Source organism: Anser brachyrhynchus (genome assembly GCF_964034855.1).
Source record: "Anser brachyrhynchus genome assembly, chromosome: 6".
Lineage (NCBI taxonomy): Eukaryota > Metazoa > Chordata > Aves > Anseriformes > Anatidae > Anser > Anser brachyrhynchus.
This window is the reverse complement of record NC_137700.1, coordinates 3,138,928-3,147,248: the sequence shown is the minus strand read 5'-3', so window position 1 is coordinate 3,147,248 and position 8,321 is coordinate 3,138,928.

The following is an 8,321-nucleotide window of genomic DNA, read 5'->3' as shown; positions in this document are numbered from 1 at the left end:
CAGTAAAGTTCCTGCTTGACAAGAAGCATATACTTTCCTCTGAGAAGGCTAATTCATCAGGAAACAGTTGTCTGCAACTTCTAGTATTAAACATTGCTTATGGGAAGACTTATTTTTAGTGAATCAAGAAATATATTCATATAATTCCAGTCTCTGTTTTTTGGAAGTGTTTTTCTCTGGCTAGTCCGCGAAGTACTCTGATATAATTTTTCTATCTTCTTGGTCTCTCTTTAGGAGGTAAAATATCCTGAGTATTTGGACCTCCGAGCCTACATGTCTCAGTCAAGTGGAGAACCACTCCTCTACGCCTTATATGCGGTGCTGGTGCATCATGGAATCAACTGTCGCACAGGACACTATGTATGCTACATGAAGGTAGAAGTCAACATCATTTCTAACACGGTAAAAGGTTGTGCTGGCAAACCAGTTCAAGTGTTACTAGTAGTACTGTTTCTAGGCAAAAAGATTTTCTGAAATAACCCCAAACTTGAAAATGGGATCTTGTATAAAATCTTAAGCTGTGATTGACTCTCTGCTTAAGAGAGGCCAAACGTGTACCTACTGAGAAGCTAGGTGATAAGTGTTTTTGTACACTTATAAGTGGTCATTTTGTAAAGAGACTGCTGAAAAATCTGAACAGTGCTGCTGCAGAACTCTGAATGGGGGGCTAGCAACTGTCTTAACTGATCTGGAATCTTGAGTTTACTTTTCAGTGGACAGGAGGAGAGTCTCTCAAGGCAAACAGAGAGAGAAATAACACCCGATACTCATGTCAACATAAATTTATGCTCAGAGTGTAGGTGTAGGAACAGCGTCGGTATGTATATGGAACATCGGGAGAGGAAACTATATCGGTATTTACAGCTTTTCTACTTCCTTGTCAGAGAGACGTTGTCTCCAAATTAGAAATTGATGTATTTTGAATAAGGGCTGGCGGATCGGATTTATTCTTACTAGTGTTAATATTTGCTCTTGATTAGTACTTAATATCTGGTAACGCATCAATCAATCGTCAAAAATAAACTTAAAAATGTGTAAGGCTTATCTCGTTGGTCGATACAAAGACCAAGGTCTTTTCTCTTTTCTCTTTTTTTTTTTTCCCAGTATTGTTTTTCTGTTTTCCTTCTCACTGCAGTCTTGATTTTGTTTCTTGTCCCTTAAGTATGTTTTCAATGTGTTGTTGAAACATTTTCCCTTTCAATGCAAAAAAAGGAGCTGTCACTGGTGTCTGCAAGTTGAAGACTGGAGCTTATCTGAAAATCACTGAGCCCAAGAGCTGTCTTCCAATAGGACAAGGATGTCTTCGTTTCTCAGTTAAATGCATTTTTCAGGTTTGTGTATTATTTTCTCAGGAATGGAAAGTGTGCGCACAATTTGCCAGTTGTGGGACTAGGAGTTCTCTTATTTCCTGTGCTTTGTTTAACCTGTCTTAAGTTTAATGGATAGCAATCAAGGTGTACTAGAAATCTGAAAACACTTTATGCTTTGTTCTCTCAGTCATTTTGGTATAACAAACTAGCTTATGGTTTAAACCCTCCATTAGGTTAGCATTTTCCCTAAACGTAACAAGTCCCTGTGTGCTACAGGAAGACAGTAACAAAAAATTAAGTATAGATATTCATCCTGCCATTATTCAGCTTCTGCCTATGGACAGACAATTACACTTATTTAAAGCGGTATCCTCTTGAAACCTAATCAGCATGTTAGAAAGCACTTAGTTATCGGCTTTTGTCCTGGAGGGCTGAGGTTTGTTTTGTTTTGTTTTACATTCAGCATTTCCTTTTCTAGCTTCCATTCCCCTGTTGTTTTGCATGAGGAAAACATGCAGCTTTACAAAGTAGAACGGAAAGAGATGCTTTTCAGTCTAACTTTTCAGTTTTTTGTAGGAGTTTTAAATGTGGTAGGTGCAAAACAGCATAAGTACTGCTGCCAAAGTTATATTCAAACAAGTATTTCTTGGAGAAGCAGAAGAAGCCCAGGGAGAAATAAATTTACAAACATGCTCTTCATGCTCTCCTTTCCCAAGATTTCTCTGAGATATATCCCATAGTCTGTGGGTTTTGAGGTATGTGGTTCCCAGGAGTGAAAAGGAGGGCCAAACAGCTCTCCTCTCGGATCTCCACGTGCCAGGGCTTTAGTGTACTGCCACTTATGGCTCTGCTTTTCACCTGGAAAAAGCGACCTCATGCTGTAAACTGAGGAGCCCTGCAATTGTTCTACTTGGGTTTTTTTTGTTTTTTTTTTTTTTCCCCTGCTCATATAGGCTTAGAAATGTGCTGATGAAACAATAAAAAAGCCAGCTTGGTACATCTCCTTACAAAAAAATAAGTACAAACTTGAGCTCCTGATCGGCTTCATGCTGAACTCTGTGCTGTTCTTGTCGTAATCTTGGTCTCTCAGTAGATAATATGGTTTAATTACGAATAGAATCATGTGATGAAGAAGATCTCACACTGCAACAAATTCAGCATCTCAAATGAAATTTTACATTTTCCGTGATTTTCTTTCTGAGCAGAAGTGTGTAGTATTAAATATATATATATATATATATATCTGTGATGAAGCCACGGTCGCAGTTACTCAGATATCTTAATAAGCACTTGCAGGAAGATAAATTGCTGCATCTTTTAGCATTATTTAATTGTAGGGTTAGAGACATGTTGATTCAACAGTGCTGTAAAGTTTCTAAGAGGTCACTTTGAAAAATACCAGCTAAATTACTGGCAAGACTGCACCCGTTCTTAAAAACAAACAACCCCCCCAAATCATCTGTTTTCCTCTTACAGGTAACTGAAGTAATCCCCGAAGAAGACAGTTCACTATCCAAAGGCAAGTTTTATTTTTAAACATTTTCTACATTTTATACCTAGCCACAACTTAACAACCAGTTAACGGTCGGTGACAATCCTGTTCAGTGTTGAAAATGTCATTCTGGCATAGGAAACAAAGGACTTCATCTTCTTGCTTTACAGCTGAATGTCTTCTACATAATGTTTGGAGAAGTGAAATCTTGCTAGAGGTTTTCAAAAATTCTGCCCGGTTTGGATGATGAAGTAAATTGCCATAGTCAGTAGATTCTGGCACTGACAAGTTCCTTCAAGCTAAAGAGGGAGTGCGATTGTTGCAAAGCATGACTGTGTTTTGAGACAGGGACGACCACAAGTTTTAATCTTAAAATACGACATGGAGGGGAGGCTGGTTGTTCACACATTCTTGCAAACATTAATACAATCTGTCCCATTATCAAGAACAAAATTAGGGACTGAACGGAGGTCTTTCAAATACCAGTGTTGCAAAAATAGACTTTTTATGCTACTAATGTCAAAAGAATCCTGATTGTACTAAACTGTGTCTCTTCTAGCTGATAAATCAGGAATAGCACAGAAGAAAATGCGTCTGCTCTAATGCTCTTTGGGTTTCGGTGAATTCTCTGGCCAGCAGATGGCGAACTCGCTTATTCTAAACCAGTCAAAAGTATAGGGAGAAAGTAAATGTCTTGCACACATTACACAAGTCCAGGGCATTGGGATCACTGGGCTACATGAGTGAAAGAGATGTACCCCAACAGTACCCCACTTAGATACGCTGCTTGCAACATAAGCAGGATGGGAGGGCTGTGCAAAGCAATTTTGGTAAATTGAGGAATTCATGTATTTCATCAAGCCTAAAGATACTAATTAGTTTCATGTGGGGGAAGGTCAGTCTTTCAAAGAAAAGAAAAAACATCTCTTAAGCAGGATTTTCTGAATGGTGGAATCTAATCTGAAAAAAGGCCACTTCAGCAGGTTATTTATTTATTTATTTATTTCTTACTGTATTGAACCTCTCAAGTAAGCTAGGAGCAGACTAGGAACAACTGAGGACTTGTTAGAGTGTGCCTTTTCACCTGGACTCATGTTACTTTGAATAAATTAACAAGGATAGCTAGTGATAATTTGTGATTTAAGGAAATTCCAGATACGTGAGAGAAAGAGCAGCGTTAAAGCAGTTAAATTCCTGCTCTCTCTAATAAGTGCTCTCTCTAGCCAGTTTCTGAACGCTTCTGTTCTGTGGCTAGGATTTGGTCAGCTTGACCACAAGATCACTAGTAAAACAAGGATGCCGTCCAGTCAAACCTTCAAATGAATGCAACTTACCTAAGGTCTACCGTTTGCTATCAAAACAGGTAGCTTTGTCCTAATATTCTGTACAGTTGACCAATTTTAGCATGGAACTGAAATGCAGTCAGTTTAATGGGAGGGCTTTGGAAGCTGCCTTCTCCAGTCAGTTCAGCCCTGTAGTCAGAGAGCAGATCAAGCTGTGTGCAGGCTTGTGACTTCTCTCTTTAGAAAGAAAACCACTGAGCCAGACAGTTCCATGTTGAGTATCACAACAGGGAATGACATTTCTTCCCTTTGTCTTTCAGATGCAGAGCTTACTGATGGAAGCCTTCAATACTCAGACTAAACCTACCATCAAAACGGACGACCTTTTTACCATCCAAACCAACCATTTTTCCATCAAACCCAACACCTTGGGTTTTGAAATGAAACTGGTAAGCCACAAGTCTTTATTGAATCTATTTTGCAGTGAAAGGGTTTTCTCTGTAACCTGATCATTTAAACTGTTGTGCTTAAAAGAAGGTCACTTGCAAGAGCGGTTATAATCCATGCTATAAAATTGAATCATCCTCTAGAAAGAAAAAAAAAAGGAGCAATTATCTTGCATGTACTCTTGATAAAGGAGGAGCTACACAATGGTATATAGTTTCACACTTTATTTTTGAGAATGTCCAGGCTTAAGTAACAGCTCTTGATGATAAATGAAAAGATTAATACGCAGTGGATTTACACAGAACATTGCGTTTTTAACAATGATCGATACAGAGTATTTGTCATGCAAATCACCTGTGTACACCAAGAAATACTTATTTCAATATATATCTGTACAGTATTTACATTTTATATTTAAACTCTAACTCGAAACATTTTCCAAGAAAATACAGAAATGGAACTGGTAAGCCACAAGTCTTAATCTGCAGCATTTGGTCTACAACAGACCTGGCTTTTCCAGCAAGCGTATCTACATAGATATGTAACAAATCTTAAAAATAGGCATTGTTTTTATATATGAAGCATTATAAATGCTGCTTGGTTTATAAAGCTTCGGTTTTGTACCCGTTTAAAACTGTTCAAAATGTCAAGTGATTTAGAGCTTACTTTGTCAGAATATTTTAAAATTTAAGTCAGTCCAGGGGAGTTTAACTATTATATACAGTTCTCTCCCTAGATTGCACTGGCAACGGGGCAGCAATTTAATGCTAGAAATAATATACTTCCTGCTACGATCTCCTCAGTTACATGTTACTCTAAATAATTATTTCTGCAGGGTATAAGAACTTCAAATACAGCAAACGAACTCTCAAGGCGTTTCCTTTGTGCTTACAGGTAGACACCGTCGCCTGGCTGGATAAACAGATTTTCTTGAAGGTGTTATTTCAGCATATAAGAATTGATTAAAAAAAAAAAAAAAAAGTGCTTCATGGCTTATTGGTTTTGTAATCTCACAGTTCTCCAGGAACACTTGATTTGCTGCATTTCACCATTACACTCGTCAGTAGCACTGATTCTGGTTTATCACTATTTGCATTACAAATCTCCTTGTCCAAAGCCTAAACTGATGTATGCACTGCTTGAAAACAAAACGTGGTTGCAGAGCAGAAGACTCAAGTCATTAGGTTAGCAGCTGCGTAACCATACTGCTTTCCAAGCATGAGATGTAGAGCTTATTGAGTTTCTATGAAGAGTTTAAACGGCTCCCATTAAGCAAAGATGTCCCCACACTGCTACTTCCTCTTAAGCAAGGATTCTACCTCCTTTGGCTGAGGCTTGCTCCCTTACATTCGAACATTCATCCAAGTAGCCTGCAATTCCACATTCGTGGGGGAAAGTCTATAGAATAGAAAAGGTTCCTCCAGTCTCTTCCTCTCAGCCTTTTTTTGAAGCATGCAATAAAGCAAAACATTCACAGGCTGACCTTCCATGCAAAACAAGGCAACTTAGTAAGACAGGAACCGCAAAACTGATTGCTCTTTAAAGTTAAAATGAGATTTGAAATAGATCAAGTTAGCAAGTGGTGTTAAGTCTGTAAGTAAGTCTGTTTTTGCCAGTGCAGCACAGTTCCCTATCATGTAGCCAGAGCTGCTTCTGTAGCTCCAAGAAGCAAAACTGCTTTGACAAAATACTGTGTCATGAAAGCATTCGTTGGTGCGGTAGGCACAGCTCAGGTTCAACAACTGAAAGACCATCAGAGTGGGACTGCAGAAAGATCTTTCAGAAGTTCCAAAAAGACATGTGGGGGTGGGAGTTTAGTTGTGTTAGATAACACAATCTTAGATAAAGATTTTGGTCTTAACGTAAAAGTAAGGGCGTCTACCGATTTCTTCAACTCCAACAACTGAAGCACAAGTCTGAAAAATCGCCTTTAAGAATGCAATGAAAATATTTAACTCTTCTGTATGTTCATAGTTTGTTGTCAAGCAAAGGAATGAATGCTGATGCCTTAACTATCTAGGGCTGTAGCTTACAGAAAGACTACACCTTCCTGTTTTTTTCCCTTTAAAAACGTTAAATCCATGTGAAATTATTTGGGGATGTTTTCACATGCAAAGCCTAATGCAACTCGTGCCTAATGCAAGCCCTGTCATCTTCTTCCTTTAGTAGTGTCGCATTAAGGGGTGTAGCCGATTGACCGTTACGGGTCCGGTCGGCTTCAGGGTACTGAACTATCACGGCCACGGATCCACCAACAACGCAGCACGCCCTCGCTCTAGTCGCGTTCAAGGAGAACTGTCACGGCCAGGAACAATGCAATTAAGTGCAGTTTATTACGGCAACAGATACACAGGTCCTTTGGATTGCCAGTGATAAATTCACTGTCTGCAAAAGCAAGCTAGCATGCATGAAATGCACAGGTACACGGCCTAGGTATTAAGATGTTAAAAAGCATAAAGACGCTAGAGATTTCTAAGTTTCCGTGGAGACGCCTGGTATAACCAAGCGTTCAGATCTTACCTCGCAGCATCCCAGTGGGCGGGGGGGGGAGGGGTGAGAGGCTCAGCCTGTCGACTGATGTCAGAAGGTATCCTTCGTGACAGTATCTTCCCCAACATTCCCTTTCTCTTAAGCCAATTTATATTATTTTCTATCTTTTAGGTGGAGCTTGAGTGACTCCAGTCATGCGTATCTTGGTTGTGATTGGTAGAAATTACCTCGCTTGCGTTTAAAGGTACAGGCTCCGAGAAATTCAGAGGATGTGCTCAGTGAGGGGTGGTTGCCCCTTGGAGGCGGGTAGCTTTTGGGATGGAGGGGTGCTTATAATGCCTAGTCACTTAAGGCAATTACTCCACAAGGAGTAACTTTACTCCTTTAACTTAACTACTTGAACTACTTTAAGCTTTAACTACAGCATATCTAAAACATAAGGAGGATGTTACTATGTAAAAAGCAGATGAAACCAGTCCTTAACTCTTACTGCTTATTGTGCGTGAGCAGACTGGCATGAGTTTTAGCTATACTGGCAAATATCAAAGCACACCTGTGTAGTCCCAAAGCTGGGAGAAAAGCAAGGAAACCTTGAAGAAAATAGGGAGGCCTGTAGCTTGTGTAGTCTTTTAGCTGAGAAAATAAGGAAGGAGAGAGACAGGTAGCCTTGAGCTAGCAGAAGCAAGGAAGAGAAGGGATAAAAGGGAAAAAACAAGAAGGAGAAAACCAGCTCCAGACTGGCCTGTAGTAACCTTTTGCTCATTAAGGGTCATTAACACATTAGAAATCACACCTGTCAAAATGATAATCCTTGCTAATGTGGGATTCGGTGTGTGTCCCCCTCCTCCTGTACCCCCCCCCCCCCCCCCCCCCCCCCCGGTGTTCCTCTGTAATGCGCAAGCTCAGTAGAGAAAAGTTAGGTGAGCTGTAATAACCAATCAAAAGGAGCCAAAGAGAGAGTTTTCACAAGTTTCCTGTGTATGAATGACGGTGATTCGAGTCAGAGGTGTGCTTGCTTTGCGAAAGATAGCCAAGTACCTGACTCTGCAGAGTTCTGTAATTAATTATGTAATTAAAAGACCTTGGTGTGCATTCCGACTCTGGGTGCTTATTGGCGCGGTGCACTGGGCACGAACTCGCGGACAACATCTGTACTCAGTGTGATGCCTACAGACAATCCTTTACTGTTGGGACCTGCATATTTTTCTGTGCCTTCAACACAAACCCTTTGGTACAACTAGTTCCCTACGTAGCTGCCAGTTCACCACTCAGTTGCACTTCTGAAGAGGAAAAGCTATT